The 19241-nt window shown below is 39.0% G+C and overlaps 1 non-coding gene across 1 annotated transcript; it reads right to left on the bottom strand.

Annotated features, from left to right (window-relative positions):
• Positions 1 to 6599: 6599 nt before the first annotated feature.
• On the bottom strand, positions 6600 to 6707 carry LOC112725803 (small nucleolar RNA R71). Its single transcript, XR_003164886.1, has one exon. It is a non-coding gene; the product is annotated as a small nucleolar RNA R71 (small nucleolar RNA).
• Positions 6708 to 19241: the final 12534 nt, after the last annotated feature.

The raw sequence follows: 19241 nt of genomic DNA, 5'->3' as shown, positions 1-19241 counted from the left end.
AACTAGCAACTTTCAATCACCAATCAACAAAGGAATTTTGAAAACTCAAGAGTCTCTAATTAATCAATCCAAGTCAAGAATATAAAAATCTAAATTAAAATCCACCCAAGCATTTTATCAAACACTTGGAAGGTATAAAATAAAAACATAGAAAATTGACAAGACATAGGAAATTCTAAGACTAACCAAAGCAAAGAAATAACAATAACAAAGCAATTGAACAATAAGAAACATGAAACATAAATTGCATTAATAAAAATTGAGAGTAACACATGAACTCATAAACTAAATTAGCAAAATAAAGGAATCAATAAGAGAAGTAGATAACTAAAGTGCTAGAACAAATAAAAGTAATAGAATACTAAATTAAAATAAGACTGAAACCCAAACCTAAAGAGAGAATGGAAGAAGAAATCCTAAACCTAGAGAGAGGAGAGAGCCTCTCTTTCTAGAAGACTACATCTAAAACCTAAAGTGTGAATGAATGAAAAGTGAATGATGGATCCCCTGGTTTGTCCCACTCTGCAGCCTCTAATCTTCATTTTCGGACTTGGAACTGGGCCAAAAACAGCCCAAAAATTGCCCCCAATATTTTCCTGTAACTGAGGCACGTGACGCTCGTTACCTATATGCGTCAGCCATGTGTACGCATCGCTGAACGAATTCTTGGTCACGCGTGCGCGTCGGGTCCAACTTCTCAAATCCTCAATTGCTTGTGTTCCTTCCACTTTTGCATGCTTCCTTTCCATCCTTTAAGCCATTCCTACCATAAAAAACCTGAAAACACTTAACATACATATCACGGTAACGAATGGTAATAAGAGAAGATTAAAAATTAGCAATTTTAAGGCCAAATAAGTATGTTTTCAATCATAGCACAAATACGGAAGGATTTATAAAACCATATAATTTATATGAATAAGTGTAAGAATAGTTGATAAAATCCACTCAATTCAATATAAAATAAACCGTAAAATAGTGGTTTATCAATCTTCCCACACTTAATCATTAGCATGTCCTCATGCTAAGCTCACGGGAACCAAAAGAGTGAAGAGGGATGGTAGGACTTATTAAATGCAACATATCTATATGAATGCAACTACATGCAAAAATGCTTCTACCTACTTGGTTAAAAGTAAACAAATTCTCTAAGAACAAACATAAACTGGATTCCACTAATTCAAATCTCAAAATAAAATATAAGTAGACATGCAAGAAGAGAGCTTGTGAATGCCGGGAACAAAGAATCGAGCACCGAATCCTCTCTGGAAGTATATACACTCTAATCACTCTAGTGTTTGAGGGTCGATTCTCTCGGTTCTCTACTAATCTTGCTTTCTAAGGCTTGCTCTTCTTCTACCAATTAACAAAATTTAATGCACAAATACACATATCAAGAGGTCTTTTCAAGGGTTGTAATGGGGTTAGGGTAAAGGTAGGATTGTATTTGGTCAAGTGGACTAAAATATGAATCCTTGATTAACCTAAACTTTCCACCTAACTTAAGACAATCATATAATCAGAATATAAAATCTAACAACCCATTAACTATATTTTTCACATATTCATGCATTCGAATTTGAGTACAACTCATTTGCATTGCTACCACCATTTACTTTGGGGCATTTTGTCCCCTTTTTATTTTTTCTCCTTTTTTTTCTTTTTATTTTTCTTTTATTTTTGGTTTTGCTTTTTCTTTTGTTTTTTTTCAATGCATACAATTAAGGTATTGAATGCATGAATATGTCCTGAACATTCTTTTCATATTTTTACAAAAAGTATAACATATCCAATTCCCAAACCAAATATTACTATACCCAATTTCTCCACACTTAATTCATGAACACTTTCACTAGTCTAAGCTAACCAAGGATTTAAATTAGGGACATTTATTGTTTTTCACTTAGATTTAATGATGTGCTAAAATAAAGAACAAATGGGATAAAATAGGCTCAACATGGGGTTGCAAAGGATAATGAAACGGTAAGGCCATATGGGTATGTGAGCTATAGTGAAACAAAGGCCTCAATCACGTAAGTGCATGCATACATCAAACAATGGAAATATAGAATCAAGCAAGACAAAGATCACAATTTTAGAGAGAACAACACACACCATAATAAAACATTAGTTGATAAAATACAACCAATCAAATAGGTTCAAAATGCTCACTGGTTTTGTGTGTTCGAGCTCTAAAACCACGTTCCAAATTAAATTTCTTCAAGAAAGTTTAACAAAAAATTTTAATTTAAATTATTGAAATGCTCTAAAATAGTTTCTTGGAAGAGAATTCATCACTTCAACCAAGTAGTACATACATGCAAGCAAATAACTACACATGCAATCTATTATGCAATGCAATAACTAACTAACAAAGAAGAGTAAGAATTGGTGTTGGGAAAAGGAATTGTTAACCACGGAAGTTGGTATCGATCTCCCCACACTTAAAGATTGCACTGTGATGAGCGGATAATTTATACGCTTTTTGGCATTGTTTTTATTATGTTTTTAGTAGGATCTAGTTACTTTTAAGGATGTTTTCATTAGTTTTTATGTTAAATTCACATTTCTGGACTTTACTATGAGTTTGTGTATTTTTCTGTGATTTCAGGTATTTTTTGGCTGAAATTGAGGGACTTGAGCAAAAATCAGATCCAGAGGTAGAAGAAGGACTGCTGATGCTGTTGGATTCTGACCTCCCTGCACTCAAAGTGGATTTTCTGGAGCTACAGAACTCAAAATGGCACGCTTCCAATTGCGTTGGAAAGTAGACATCCAGGGATTTCCAGCAGCAATATATAATAGTCCATACTTTGGCCAAGTTTAGATGACGTAAAAGGGCATTGAACGCCAGTTCTACGCTGCTGTCTGGAATTAAACGCCAGAAACATGTCACGAGCCAGAGTTGAACGCCAGAAATACGTTACAAACTGGCGTTCAACTCCAAGAATGACCTCTCCATGTGGAAACTTCAAGCTCAGCCCAAGCACACACCAAGTGGGCCCCGGAAGTGGATTTATGCATCAATTACTTACTTCTGTAAACCCTAGCAACTAGTTTAGTATAAATAGGACTTTTTACTATTGTATTAGACATCTTTGGATGCCTAGTTCTTAGATCATGGGAGCTGGCCATTCGGCCATGCCTGGACTTATGTATTTTCAACGGTAGAGTTTCTACACTCCATAGATTAAGGTGTGGAGCTCTGCTGTTCCTCATAAATTAATGCAAAGTACTACTATTTTTCTATTCAATTCAACTTATTCCGCTTCTAAGATATTCATTCGCACTTCAACATGAATGTGATGAACGTGACAATCATCATCATTCCCTATGAACGCGTGCCTGACAACCACTTCCGTTCTACCTTCGATTGAATGAGTATTTCTTGGATCTCTTAGTCAGAATCTTCGTGGTATAAGCTAGATTGATGGCGGCATTCATGAGAGTCCGGAAAGTCTAAACCTTGTCTGTGGTATTCCGAGTAGGACTCTGGGATTGAATTACTGTGACGAACTTCAAACTCGCGAGTGCTGGGCGTAGTGACAGACGCAAAAGGAGGGTGAATCCTATTCCAGTATGATCGAGAACCTCAGATGATTAGCCGTGCTGTGACAGAGCATTTGGACCATTTTCACAAGAGGATAGGATGCAGCCATTGACCACGGTGATGCCTCCAGATGATTAGCCATGCAGTGACAGCACATCGGACCATTTTCCAGAGAGGATGAAAAGTAGCCATTGACAATGGTGATGTTCTTACATAAAGCCAGCCATGGAAAGGAGTAATACTGATTGGATGAAGACAGCAGGAAAGCAGAGGTTCAGAGGAACGAACGCATCTCCATACACTTATCTGAAATTCTCACCAATGATATACATAAGTATTTCTATATTTATTTTCTGTCTATTTATTATTTATTTTTGAAAACTCCATAATCAATTATTATCCGCCTGACTGAGATTTACAAGATGACCATAGCTTGCTTCATACCAACAATCTCCGTGGGATCGACCCTTACTCACGTAAGGTTTTATTACTTGGACGACCCAATGCACTTGCTGGTTAATTGTATCGAAGTTGTGAATGAAAAACGATTTATTAAGACGTGCGTACAGAGTTTTTGATGCCGTTGCCTGAGATCACAATTTCGTGCACCAAGTTTTTGGCGCCGTTGCCGGGGATTGTTCGAGTTTGGACAACTGACGGTTCATCTTGTTGCTCAGATTAGGTAATTTTCTTTTTGTTTTATTTTCAAAAATTTTTCAAAAATCTCTCAAAAAATTCTCATCTGTTTTCGAAAAAAAAATTTAAAAATTCTTTTCAAAAATTTTTATTATGTTCTTCAGAATTTTTAAGAATGAATTCTAGTGTTTCATGATGATTTGTTGAATCCTGGCTGGCTGTAAGCCATGTCTAATCTTTTGGACTGGGGTTTCAACTTATCATCACAAGAGCATGTTGATCCTCACATACTTAGTTGCTCTATACATGGAAAGTATCAATACATGCTAAAGCTTGGCTGGCTATTAAGTCATGTCTAACCCTCAGATTGGAGCTTTAGACTAAAGAGCACAAGATTCCTGGAATTCATATTAAAAATTTTGGAATCCTTATTTTTCTTTTTCACATTAATTTTTGAAAAATCAAAAAAAAAATTTACAAAATCATAAAAATCAAAAATATTTTGTGTTTCTTGTTTGAGTCTTGAGTCAATTTTTAAGTTTGGTGTCAACTGCATACTCATCTTGCATTTTTTGAAAATTGCATTCATGCATTGCATTCATCATGATCTTCAAGTTGTTCTTGATAAACCTTCTTGATTGATCTTCATATTTTTCTTGTTTTGTGTCTTTTCTTGTTTTTCATGTGCATTTTTGCATTCATAGTGTCTAAACATGAAAGATTTCTAAGTTTGGTGTCTTGCATGTTTTCTTTGCATTGAAAATTTTTCAAAAATATGTTCTTGATGTTCATCATGATCTTTAAAGTGTTCTTGGTGTTCATCTTGACATTCATAGTATTCTTGCATTCATCACATACTTTGATCCAAAATTTTCATGCATTGCATCATTCTTCATGTTTTTCTCTCTCATCATTAAAAATTCAAAAATAAAAAAAAATATCTTCTCCTTTTTCTTCTTATAAATTCGAAAATTTGAGTTGACTTTTTCAAAATTTTTAAAAATTTAGTTGTTTCTTATGAGTCAAATCAAATTTTTAATTTAAAAATCTTATCTTTTTCAAAATCTTTTTCAAAAATCAAATCTTTTTCATTTTTCTTATTTATTTTCGAAAATTTTAAAAATATTTTTCAAAAATCTTTTTCTTATCCTTATCTCCTAATTTTCGAAAATAACATCATCAATTAATGTTTTGATTCAAAAATTTCAAGTTTGTTACTTGCTTGTTAAGAAAGATTCAAACTTTAAGTTCTAGAATCATATCTTGTGATTTCTTGTGAATCAAGTCATTAATTGTGATTTTAAAAATCAAATATTTTTCAAAACTAATTTCAATCATATCTTTTCAAAAATATCTTTCTATCTTATCTTTTTCAAAATCATATCTTTTTCAAAAATTTGATTTTAAAATATCTTTTCTAACTTCTTATCTTCTTATCTTTTCAAAATTGATTTTCAAATTTGTTTCAACTAACTAACTAACTTTTTGTTTGTTTCTTATCTTTTTCAAAACTACCTAACTAACCCTCTCACTCTAATTTTCGAAAATATCTCCCTCTTTTTCAAAAATTCTTTTTAATTAACTAATTCTTTCAAAATTCAATTTTAATTTATTTCTTCTTTTAATTTTTGAAAATCACTAACCATTTTTCAAAAATAATTTTCAAAAATCCTTCTCTCTCATCTCCCTCTGTTTATTTATTCATTTACTAACATCTCTTCCTCACTCACCAAAAATCCGAACCCCCTTTCTCTCTCTGAGTTCAGATTTTTCTCTTCTTTTCTTCTACTCTTCTTTTCTTCCACTCACCTAAGGGAACCTCTATACCTGGGCAAAAAGGATCCCTATTTTTATTATTTTTCTATTCTCTCTTTTTCATATGAGCAGGAGCAAGGACAAGAACATTCTTGTTGAAGCAGATCCTGAACCAGAAAGGACTCTGAAGAGAAAACTAAGAGAAGCTAAATTACAACAATCCATAGACAACCTTACAGAAAGTTTCGAACAAGAAGAGGAGATGGCATCCGAAAATAATAATAATGCAAGGAGGATGCTTGGTGACTTTACTGCACCTAATTCCAATTTACATGGAAGAAGCATCTCCATCCCTACCATTGGAGCAAACAATTTTGAGCTGAAACCTCAATTAGTTTCTCTGATGCAACAAAACTGCAAGTTTTATGGACTTTCATCTGAAGATCCCTTTCAGTTCTTAACTGAATTCTTGCAGATCTGTGATACTGTTAAGACTAATGGAGTAGATCCTGAAGTCTACAGTCTCATGCTTTTCCCGTTTGCTGTAAGAGACAGAGCTAGAATATGGTTGGACTCTCAACCTAAGGATAGTCTGAACTCTTGGGATAAGCTGGTCAAGGCTTTCTTAGCCAAGTTCTTTCCTCCTCAAAAGCTGAGTAAGCTTAGAGTGGATGTTCAAACCTTCAGACAGAAAGAAGGTGAATCCCTCTATGAAGCTTGGGAGAGATACAAGGAACTGACCAAAAAGTGTCCTTCTGACATGCTTTCAGAATGGACCATCCTGGATATATTCTATGATGGTCTGTCTGAATTAGCTAAAATGTCATTGGATACTTTTGCAGGTGGATCCATTCACCTAAAGAAAACGCCTGCAGAAGCTCAAGAACTCATTGACATGGTTGCTAATAACCAGTTCATGTACACTTCTGAGAGGAATCCTGTGAGTAATGGGACGCCTCAGAAGAAGGGAGTTCTTGAAATTGATACTCTGAATGCCATATTGGCTCAGAATAAAATATTGACTCAGCAAATCAATATGATTTCTCAGAGTCTGAATGGAATGCAAGCTGCATCCAACAGTACTCAAGAGGCATCTTCTGAAGAAGAAGCTTATGATTCTGAGAACCCTGCAATAGCAGAGGTGAATTACATGGGTGAACCTTAAGGAAACACTTATAATCCCTCATGGAGAAATCACCCAAATCTCTCATGGAAGGATCAACAAAAGCCTCAACAAGGCTTTAATAATGGTGGAAGAAATAGGTTTAACAATAGCAAGCCTTTTCCATCATCCACTCAGCAACAGACAGAGAACTCTGAACAAAATACCTCTAATTTAGCAAACTTAGTCTCTGATCTATCTAAGGCCACCGTAAGTTTCATGAATGAAACGAGGTCCTCCATTAGAAATTTGGAGGCACAAGTGGGCCAGCTGAGTAAAAGGATCACTGAAATCCCTCCTAGTACTCTCCCAAGCAATACAGAAGAAAATCCAAAAGGAGAGTGCAAGGCCATTGATATAACCATCATGGCCGAACCCACAAGAGAGGAGAAGGACGTGAATCCCAAGGAGGAAGACCTCTTGGGACGTCTAGTGATCAATAAGGAGTTTCCCTCTGAGGAACCAAAGGAATCTGAGACTCATCTAGAGACCATAGAGATTCCATTGAACCTCCTTATGCCATTCATGAGCTCTGAAGAGTATTCTTCTTCTGAAGAGAATGAAGATGTTACTGAAGAGCAAGTTGCCAAGTTCCTTGGTGCAATCATGAAGCTGAATGCCAATTTATTTGGTATTGAGACTTGGGGAGATGAACCTCCCCTATTCACCAATGAACTAAATGCATTGGATCAACTGAGATTGCCTCAGAAGAAACAGGATCCTGGAAAGTTCCTAATACCTTGTACCATAGGCACCATGACCTTTGAGAAGGCTCTATGTGACCTGGGGTCAGGAATAAACCTCATGCCACTCTCTGTAATGGAGAAATTGGGAATCTTTGAGGTACAAGCTGCTAAAATCTCATTAGAGATGGCAGACAATTCCAGAAAATAGGCTTATTGACAAGTAGAGGACATAGTAGTAAAGGTTGAAGGCCTTTACATCCCTGCTGATTTCATAATCCTAGATACTGGGAAGGATGAGGATGAATCCATCATCCTTGGAAGACCCTTTCTAGCCACAGCAAGAGCTGTGATTGATGTTAACAGAGGTGAACTAGTCCTTCAATTGAATGAGGACTCCCCTGAGTTTAAAACTCAAGGACATCCTTCTGTAAACATGGAAAAGAGGCACAGTAAGCTTCTCTCAAAACAGAGTCAACCAGAGCCCCCACAGTCAAACTCTAAGTTTGGTGTTGGGAGGCCACAACCAAACTCTAAGTTTGGTGTTGAACTCCCATATCCAAACTCTAAGTTTGGTGTTGGGGAGTCTCAACAATGCTCTGAACATCTGTGAGGCTCTATGAGAGCCCACTGTCAAGCTATTGACATTAAAGAAGCGCTTGTTGGGAGGCAACCCAATTTTTATTTATCTAATTTTAATTTATTTTTATTGTTATTTCATGTTTTATTAGGTTCATGATCATGTGGAGTCACAAAATAAATATAAAAATTGAAAACGGAATCAAAAACAGCAGAAGAAAAATCACACCCTGGAGGAGGATCTCACTGGCGTTTAAACGCCAGTAAGGAGCATCTGTCTGGCGTTCAACGCCAGAATAGAGCATGTTTCTGGCGTTGAACGCCAGAAACAAGCAGCATCCTGGCGTCCAGACGCCAGAAATGCGCAGTGAAGAAGAGCTGGCGCTGAACGCTAGAAACAAGCATCTGGGCGCTGAACGCCCAGAATAAGCATCAATTCGGCGTTTAAACGCCAGAATTGCATGCAAAGGCATTTTACATGCCTAATTGGTGCAGGGATGTAAATCCTTGACACCTCAGGATCTGTGGACCTCACAGGATCCCCACCTACCTCACCATCCCTCTCTCCATTCATGGTCATCCCTTCTGTTTTCCATTTACCACTCACATCCATACACTCACCCACCTTCAAAATTCAACATCTCTTTCCCACCCAATCCTACCCATATGGCCGAATACACATATCCCTCCATCTCCTCCATATCTTCTTCTTCTTTTTCTATTCTTTCTTCTTTTGCTCGAGGGCGAGCAACATTCTAAGTTTGGTGTGGTAAAAGCATAGCTTTTTTGTTTTTCCATAACCATTAATGGCACCTAAGGCTAGAGAAACCTCAAGAAAGAGAAAAGGAAAGACAATTGCTTCCACCTCTGAGCCATGGGAGATGGAAAGATTCATCTCACAAGCCCATCACTAAGAAAATGATGGAGCAAACAAGAGAGCACATTCATAGATCTCAACAGGCACATAAAGAAGCTCATCATCAAGAAACCCCTGAGATACCTCAAGGGATGCACTTTCCTCCACAAAATTTTTGGGAGCAAATCAACACCTCCCTAGGAGAATTAAGTTCCAACATGGGACAACTAAGGGTGGAACATCAAGAGCACTCCATCATCCTTGATGAAATTAGAGAAGAACAAAAAGCAATGAGGGAGGAGCAACAAAGACAAGGAAGAGACATAGAAGAGCTCAAGGACATCATTGGTTCCTCAAGAAGGAAACGCCACCATCACTAAGGTGGATTCATTCCTTGTTCTTAAATTCTCTGTTTTTTCGTTTTCTTTATGTTAAGTGCTTATCCATGTTTGTGTCTTATTACATGATCATTAGTAATTAGTAACTATGTCTTAAAGTTATGAATGTCCTATGAATCCATCACCTCTCTTAAATGAAAAAATGTTTTAATTCAAAAGAACAAGAAGTACATGAGTTTCGAATTTATCCTTGAACTTTGTTTAATTATATTGATGTGGTGACAATACTTTTTGTTTTCTGAATGAATGCTTGAACAGTGCATATGTCTTTTGAAGTTGTTGTTTAAGAATGTTAAATATGTTGGCTCTTGAAAGAATGATGACAAGGAGACATGTTATTTGATAATCTAAAAAATCATAAAAATGATTCTTGAAGCAAGAAAAAGCAGCAAAGAACAAAGCTTGCAGAAAAAAAAATAGCGAAAAAAAAGAAAATAGAAAGAAAAAGAAAAAGCAAGCAGAAAAAAGCCAAAAGCTCTTAAAACCAAAAGGCAAGAGCAAAAAGTCAATAACCCTTAAAACCAAAAGGCAAGGGTAATAAAAAGGATCCCAAGGCTTTGAGCATCAGTGGATAGGAGGGCCTAAAGGAATAAAATCTTGGCCTAAGCGGCTAGATGACGCGCCCGCGTAGATGACGCGCCCGCGTGGCAAAGCAAAATGCCAAATGACGCGTTCGCATGAATGACGCGATCGCGTGACATGCGCGATCTGCATAATCTGCAGAATTTGCTGGGGGCGATTTTGGGCCCTGTTTTGACCCAGTTTTCGGTCCGGAAAAGCAGACTAGAGCCAGAGAACATGCAGAAACCAAAAACAACATTCATTCTACACAGTTTTTAGTTTTTAGATCTAGTTTTACTCCTTCTCTAGGTTTTCTCTCTACACATTCATAGTTCTTAGGATTTTAATTTTCTATTGCTCTTTGCATTGAGATATTGAGAAGAGTTATTACCTCACCAAGACTTCGTCATTCTAGTTCATTTTCTTTACTTGGCTTTACTCTTCCATGTCCTTTAATTTACTCAATTTTACTATTGGATTACTTTAGAATTTATTAATACAAGAATTACTTTTATTTTTAATTGATTCCTTTGAGTTTTATTTATCATGTCTTCCTTTAATTCCCTTGCTTATGTTATGAGTTCTACATTCACAATGAGCGAGTAGTTCCTTAACTTGATGGGCAGTTGATTGAAAGGAACCCTTGAGTTGGGGTGCTTAAAAGAAAAATTGTAATTGGGTTTATTGTTGGAATGCTCTCTAATCACTGACACTAATCCTTTTCAATTGAGTGGATTGGAACTTGTGAATAGAAACAACATTCCAACTTGTTTGACTTTCCCTTACCTAGTAAAGGATAACTAAACAGAACAACCTTCAATTATCAATTAATCTTGGGAGTACTGCAACAAGAATAGGGCTTCCAACTAATCTACTCCCAGTCAAGGCTTTTATTTAAATTATTTAATTTCTCTAATTTAATTTCCTGTTTATTCAACTCAAACCATTTTGAAAACATCTGATTAATAAAATAGCACACCTTTCTGCAACTCGTTGGGAGACTACCTGGGATTCATACTCCCAGTATTTTAATTTTAATTTTTGTGACAACCCTTCTAAATTGATAAGCGGAATTCTGGTTGATTAAGAACTATACTTGCAACGCGTATCTTATAACAATTCTTAATTTGCCAATATTTGCCACGTCAATTTTTGGCGCCGTTGCTGGGGAGTTGCAATAGAGTGCTAAAGTTATTAATTGGAATTTATTTATTTGTATTTTATTTTATCTTGCTACTATGAGCTGCTTGTTTCTTTCGCTAGATGACGCGTTCACTTCCTGATCCAAGCTTGCCAGTATTCGATCCTGAGATTGAAAGAACTATTTCACGAATAAGGCAAGCTCGGCGTCGGTTAGTCCTCTCTGAGGGCGGATCTGAAACGTCATTTGAGAAAGAAACCAGCCCCCGTTCTACTGATTCGGTTGATTTACGTGTAGGCGACATGGCAGAACCTAGGAGAGTTACTATCCAGGAGGTTAGAGTCCCTGATTTTACAATGCAACCGTTTCAAGCGCATCACCCAGCGGTGGCTACAGACTTTGAAATAAAGACCGCACTGCTCAATTTGATGCCCAAGTTTCATGGCTTGCCTGCTCAAGAGCCTATCAAGCACCTGAGAGATTTTCAAGCAGCCTGTTTTACTGCCAGGCGTGACGGTGCAGATGAAACTTCAATTCTGTTGAAAGCTTTTCCATTTTCTCTTGAAGGAAAGGCAAGAGAGTGGTACTACACTCAACCCGCAGCAACTGTATCCAATTGGGATACACTTAAAAGAGAATTTTTGGAAAAGTTCTTTCCAGCTGAAGTTACTGATAAACTGAGAAAAGACATTTCCATGATTGTTCAGGACGAATCTGAGACTCTCTATGAATACTGGGAGTGCTTCAATAATCTTCTGGAAGCTTGCCCCTACCATATGATTGACAAGATAGTGTTACTCGGTTACGCCACACAGGGCATGAGGCCCCAAGATAAGACCACATTGGAAAGTGCTAGCAATGGGTCTATGAAAAAGTATAAGACCACTGATGAGGCATGGCAACTAATCAGCGACTTAGCTGAATCTACTCGGAATCACATGCAGAAACAAGGCCGTTCAAAAGCCGTTGCAGAAGTATCCTCTAGCAGAGAGACTGCTGCTCTAACTCAGAGTATCTATGAAATGACCAACTTGCTGAAGCAGATGCAATTGAATCAACAACAAGTTCAGCAAGCTCAACCTTCTCCACCACAGCGAAGCCAACAGTTAGTCCCATAGAGAGTTTACGGAAGACAACACCGTGGTAGCCACTCATAACTTCTATGACCGTCCCAACCAAGGGTACAATCAAGGTAGCAATTACAGCCATGGATGGTAGGACAATTCTAACCAGAATTGGAGGGACAACAACAACAGAGGAGGCAGAGACAATAAGGGAAATCAGAGGTGGAATAACAACAACAACAGGCAGCAGAACCAGAACCAGCCTTACAGAGCACCTCACCTGAGGCAATCCCAAGGACCACAGAATAACCAACAGTAGACCTCTCAAATTACATATCCTTCTTCATCTGCTAATGACGATTTACTACAATCCATTGATTGGAGACAACAGACCATGGAAAATAACCTCTATGCTACACTAAATAGTCTGAACTCTACTTTGCAAGCTCTTGTCTCACAGATTGGATCAATGAATAACTCCAATAACCAGCCTTTGAGCTCCAGTGGAATCCCCTCTCAACCATTATCCAATCCAAAGGGTGGCATTAATGCCATCACCCTAAGGTCCAGAACCACACTACAGGAGAGGAATCAGGAGGAGCCAAGCCCACCAGAACACACCTCAGCTGAAGAGGTAGTGGAAATAGAAGATGTTGAAGAGGAAGAGGACATACAGGACATAGATGAAAAAGAAGAAGTTCAACCACAGGAGGAAGCACCAAAGGGCGCAGACACTGCAGAAAACACCACTCCCATTCCATTTCCACAACTTGCAAGGAAGCCCAGGAAGCAGCTGGAACCTGATCCAAAAATGGTAGAGATATTCAAAAAGGTTGAGGTAACTGTTCCTCTTTTTGATGTTATTCAACAGGTACCTAAATATGCAAAGTTTCTAAAAGATTTATGTATACATAAAGACAAAATTAATGAATTAGAAACTATTCCTTTAGGTAGTTCCATATCTGCTTTAATGGGAGGTTTACCTGAAAAGTGTAGTGACCCAGGTCCATGTATGGTTAATTGTACTATTGGTGGTGTAGTATTTTCTGACTGCATGTGTGATTTAGGAGCATGTGTGAGTATAATGCCTTTGTCTATATATGATATTTTGAGGCTCCCTCCCTTAAAAAGGTTGGCAGCTCATTTTGTGTTAGCAGATAAAAGCATCATTACGGTGGCTGGAGTTGTTGAAGATGTGTTAGTGGGCATTAAGGGGCTCACATTCCCCATTGATTTTTATATCCTGGAGATGCCCCAAAATGACTCAGAGAAGCCATCATCAATCCTACTCGGAAGACCATTCCTGAAGACCTCGAAGTTCAAATTAGATGCTTTTTCAGGAACATACTCTTTTGAAATAGATGGCCGAGTAGTAATCTTCAATCTGAATGGAGTTATGAAGCATCCTCCAGAGGATCATTCTATCCTCCAGTGTGACATTATAGATGAAACCGTGGCTGAAGTTCACCAGGAGGAATTTGAAGAGAAGTACATAGGACAAGGTCCAAGTATGGGGACATTCTCAGAGGACAATGACAGTGTTTTACCATTGTTACCAGCTCCAGACAACCCAGAGCCTGACCATGACCAGAAGTTAGAATTAAAACCCCTTCCTCCACACTTCAAATAGGCATACCTTGAGGACGAGCAGAAGTTTCTAGTTATCATTGCAAGGGAACTCACTTCTCAACAGGAAGAGCAGTTACTTAGTGTGCTGAGGAGGCACAAGAAGGCAATTGGTTGGAGTTTGGCAGACATAGTAGGCATCAACCCTCAAGTCTATGAGCATAGGATATTTTTAGAAGAGGGAGCAAGACCTGTCCATCAACCCCAGAGAAGACTGAACCCCACTATCTTAGAGGTTGTCAAGAAGGAAGTGACCAGATTACTGGAGGCAGACATCATCAATCCCATCTCAGATAGTGAATGGGTAAGCCTAGTACAAGTGGTGCCCAAGAAGTCTGGAGTCACTACAGTGAAGAATGAGCATGGAGATCTCATTGCAACCAGAGTTCAGAACGCCTGGAGGGTCTGTATTGACTACAGACGCCTCAACCAGGCCACTCGTAAGGATCACTATCCTCTTCCATTCATTGATCAAATGCTGGATCGCCTGTCAGGTAAATTACATTATTGTTTTCTAGATGGTTACATAGGTTATTTACAGATTCATATAGCTCCTGAGGATCAGGAAAAGACTACTTTTACATGTCCTTTTGGGACTTATGCTTACAAGAGAATGCCCTTTGGTTTGTGCAATGCACCAGCTACCTTCCAAAGGTGCATGATGAGTCTTTTCTCTGATCTTATTGAGGACTGTATGGAAGTTTTTATGGATGATTTTAGTATATATGGCAATTCCTTTAGCCTTTGCTTAGATGGATTATCTAGAGTATTAGATAGACGTGTCAGTACAAACCTTGTATTAAATTTTGAAAAATGTCACTTTATGGTAAAACAAGGTATTGTACTAAGACATGTTGTGTCTAATACTGGCATTTCTGTAGATCCAGCTAAGGTGGATGTTATTTCTAGTTTACCTTACCCCTCTTCTGTGAGGGAAGTCCGTTCGTTCCTTGGCCATGCAGGTTTTTACAGGAGATTCATTAAGGACTTCAGTAAGGTAGCACTTCCCTTATCCAGGCTGCTGCAGAAAGATATTGAGTTCGAGTTCAGTGGAGGATTGCAAACAAGCGTTTGATAAGCTGAAGACCGTCCTAACTCAAGCTCCAATAGTGAGAGGACCAGACTGGAGCCAACCATTTGAAATAATGTGCGACGCCTCCAACCATGCAGTGGGAGCAACACTGGCTCAGCGTGAAGGTAAGGACCCCTTTGTTATTGCTTATGCGTCTAAAACTTTAGATGCCGCTCAGTCCAATTACACTACTACTGAGAAAGAGCTTCTTGCTATTGTTTTTGCTTTGGATAAATTCAGAGCCTATTTACTTGGTACGAAGGTAGTAGTGTACTCGGACCACGCAGCTCTAAAATATCTATTAGCTAAAAAGGAGTCCAAACCGAGGCTTATACGTTGGATACTGCTATTACAAGAATTTGATTTAGAAATTAAGGATAGGAGTGGTAACCAGAATTTAGTGGCAGACCATTTGAGTCGCCTTGAGCATATTACAGATGACCCCACTCCTATAGCTGATAATTTCCCATTTGATAACCTGCAAGCAGTATCTGAGGTAGTCCCTTGGTATGCACCTGTAGCTAATTATCTAGTTAGCCGCACCTTTCCTCCAAACTTTTCTAAGCATCAAAGAGACAAGCTGAAAAGCGAGTCTAAATATTATATATGGGATGACCCATATTTATGGAGATGTGGTGCTGACCAGGTAATTAGACGGTGTGTGCCTCAATCAGAATTCCAGTCCATCTTAGAGGCCTGTCACTCATCTGAGAGTGGAGGACATTTTGGCCCTCAAAGAACAGCTAGAAAAATCTTAGACAGTGGATTCTGGTGGCCTACACTTTTTAGAGACACTGCTGAATTTTGTAGATCTTGTTTCCCATGCCAAAAATTTGGTAATATATCCAAGAGGGATGAGATGCCTCAACAAATTATGCTTTTCTGTGAAATTTTTTATGTTTGGGGCATTGACTTCATGGGTCCATTTCCAAATTCTAATGGTTATTTTTATATATTGTTACCTGTGGATTACGTTTCCAAATAGGTGGAAGCAATTCCTACCCGCACTGATGATGCTAACACTGTTGTTTCCTTTGTGAGAAACCACATTATTTGTCGCTTTGGATCACCACGAGCAATCGTGAGTGATCAAGGCACCCATTTTTGTAACAGGAGACTAACAGGATTAATGAAGAAGCATGGGATAATTCATAAGGTTGCAACAGCCTACCATCCTCAGACTAATGGGCAAGCCGAGGTGTCAAATAGAGAGATAAAGCGTATCTTACAAAAGATAGTCAAACCTCATAGAAGAGACTGGAGCACCAGGCTACAAGATGCACTCTGGGCATACAGAATAGCATACAAAACACCCATTGGGATGAGTCCTTTCCGCTTAGTTTATGGAAAAGCTTGTCATCTCCCTGTTGAAGTAGAACACAAAGCCTTTTGGGCAGTAAAGGAGTGCAACATGGGAATTGAGAAAGCCGGAACTGAAAGGAAGTTGCAACTGCAAGAACTGGAAAGCCTTCGCCTAGAAGCTTATGAGAACTCAAGACTATACAAGGAGAAGATGAAGGCTGTACATGATCAGCACATCAAGAGAAAAGAGTTCCAACCTGGGGACTTAGTCCTCCTTTACAAATCTCGACTGAGGCTCATGCCAGGCAAGTTGAGATCAAGATGGGAAGGTCCATATAGAGTAGAGAAGGCCGAACCATACGGAGTTTATCACCTAAGCCATCCTTCAAGCTCTGAACTTATCAAAGTTAATGGACATCGTTTAAAGCTGTACCATGGCGAGAAGCTGAAGAAAAAAAAGGAGCTCGAGATCTTCCTCTTGGAAGATCCCCACATAGCCGAAGCCTGAGCTGGTGGAGCGTCCAACTTACGGACGTTAAAGCAAAGTGCTAGGTGGGAGACAACCCACCATGGTATGATCGTTCTTTTCTTTATTCTTAGTTTTTCTATTTAATAACTCTTCTCTTTATTAGTACATTTCGTGCATCTGCATTTACATACTTTTATTTAAAAAAAAAAAATTCACGCGACGCGATCGCCTCATTGACGCGTCCGCATCGCAGGAGATGGGAGAAAAAAAATAAAATGAACAGAGAGTCACGCAAGAGCGTGGCTGGAGGCGTGCCAGTGGCACAAATCGTCCCACGCGACCGCGTGACCGACGCGACCGCATCACTAGGGAACATTGGCCTCCTACGCGATCGCGTGACCCACGCGACCGCGTGCCCTGGAATTCGACGTGAAAAGTGTGCACGACCGAAAGTTGTGCTAGAGTGGTGCTGGATTGGTGCTGAACGCACAATTCTTCCCACGCGACTGCGTGACCGACGCGACCACGTCATATCCCTCTAATGGCCACTCACGCGATCGGATGCCCCACGCGATCGCGTCACCCAATATTTGGCAATTAATGATTTTGAACAGAGAGTTGTGCGAGTGCAAGGCTGCCCTCGCGCCAGTGGCATAAAACGGGTCACGCGACCGCGTCAATCAGTGTAAGCGCAAGTCGCGCGACCGCGTGCCCCACGCGACCGCGTCGATTGCACCGCACAGCTTCCCTAATTTGCCACTTATCTTATCTTTTTCTCCCCAAATCCTATTTTCTCTTTTCCCTCCTTATTTCTTCCTCCTCCCATCTTCTTTCTCCCTTCTTCCTTCTTTCACACTCTCTCTCTCTCTCTCTCTCTCTCTCTCTCTCTCTCTCACTCCCATTAACAAGGTTTTCTTTTCTTCTTCTCCCCTTACTTTTCTATTATTCTTCTTATTTTTATATTTTACTTTCTTTTCTTTTTCTTTTTCCTTTCATTATCCATATTTTCTTTTTCTTTCTTTTTCCTTTTTAGTTGGTGTTGGAATTTTACTTGAGTCATTATTTCTCATTATATGCTTGTGGATTGCTGTAAATTTGTTTGGCAATTATATATTACTTTTTAAATGGGTCGCTTGCTTGTTCAATTTAATACTTTCTATACCTTAATTATCATGCATGCTATGTGTTTGTGAAAAAGCCTATATGGCATTATGCATTTTTCTACGTTATTCTATTCTACTATTAAATGCTTATTTTTCACAAAACCCCTTTCATATTTTATTTGTTGAATATAATTGTCAATACAAATGTGATGGTTTGTTACGAATGATGCTTGATCTATGCTACTCATGCCTTTGCCAGCATGCCAATAAACATCTTGCATCTAATCACCCATACATGCACTTGCTATTTTTCTATTGATGCACTTTTCACATGTAGTCATGACCATCTGTTAATAGCATTCTCTTTGCCGTGCATTGATTTTCACTCATACAATCCTCTTCCTTGCTCTATCTCTTTAAATTTAATTTAATCTTTCTTCCCTTTTTCAGGATGGCCACCAAGAAAGGAAAAGACAAAGCTACTCCTAAACCACTAGCAAGAAGAGGAACAAAAAGAAAATTAGTGGTAGAACCCTCTTCAACTGCGGTTAAACCCTCAACAAAAAGAACTAAGAGGATTATAAAGGTTGATGATAAAGAAAAAGCCTTCCCAGCAAAGGATACTGCGCGATTTCCCAATCGCTACTGTGAGCAGATGTCCCCCATCCTGGCAGAAAGGAGTTACAACAACGAATACCTTCTTGTCCTCCCAAGCCATATTGCTACCTTTGTTGAGCCGTAAATTGCACAGAGACAATGGGGTTTCCTACAGAGACAGCCAAGGCAGGTCAATCTTTCTTGGGTAGTCGAGTTCTACTCCAACTTCCACCTACCAACCCTGCAGTCTATCTTTGTTCGTCAGAAGTAAGTCCCCATTATAGAAGAGGCCATTCAAAGAGCTCTAGGTCTTCCCCCTATTCCAGAAGGATTGGACGCCTTTCAAGAAGCTGCACTCAAGCGCCAGATGTACCAATTTGACTGGGACGCCGTTCTCAGAGTTATCGCACTACCTGGCAGCCGTTGGATCTACGGATACCATCGTACCCGCCCTAAGGGAATATCGGCTTCAGTACTTACCTTGGAGGCTCGCGTATAGGCACAGATCATGTCCCATTACGTCTTTCCAAGCACTCACAAGTCCTCCTTCACTGCGGACATGGCCATCCTACTATGGTGCATCCTTACAAACCAACCTCTGAATCTACCGAGACACATCCGGAATGCCATGGGACACGTACAAATTGCGGGCAACTTACCTTTTCCCGCCTTGGTCTCAGATCTTGT

Source organism: Arachis hypogaea, chromosome 11 (genome assembly GCF_003086295.3).
Source record: "Arachis hypogaea cultivar Tifrunner chromosome 11, arahy.Tifrunner.gnm2.J5K5, whole genome shotgun sequence".
NCBI lineage: Eukaryota > Viridiplantae > Streptophyta > Magnoliopsida > Fabales > Fabaceae > Arachis > Arachis hypogaea.
This window is presented reverse-complemented; position numbering and strand designations above follow the sequence as displayed.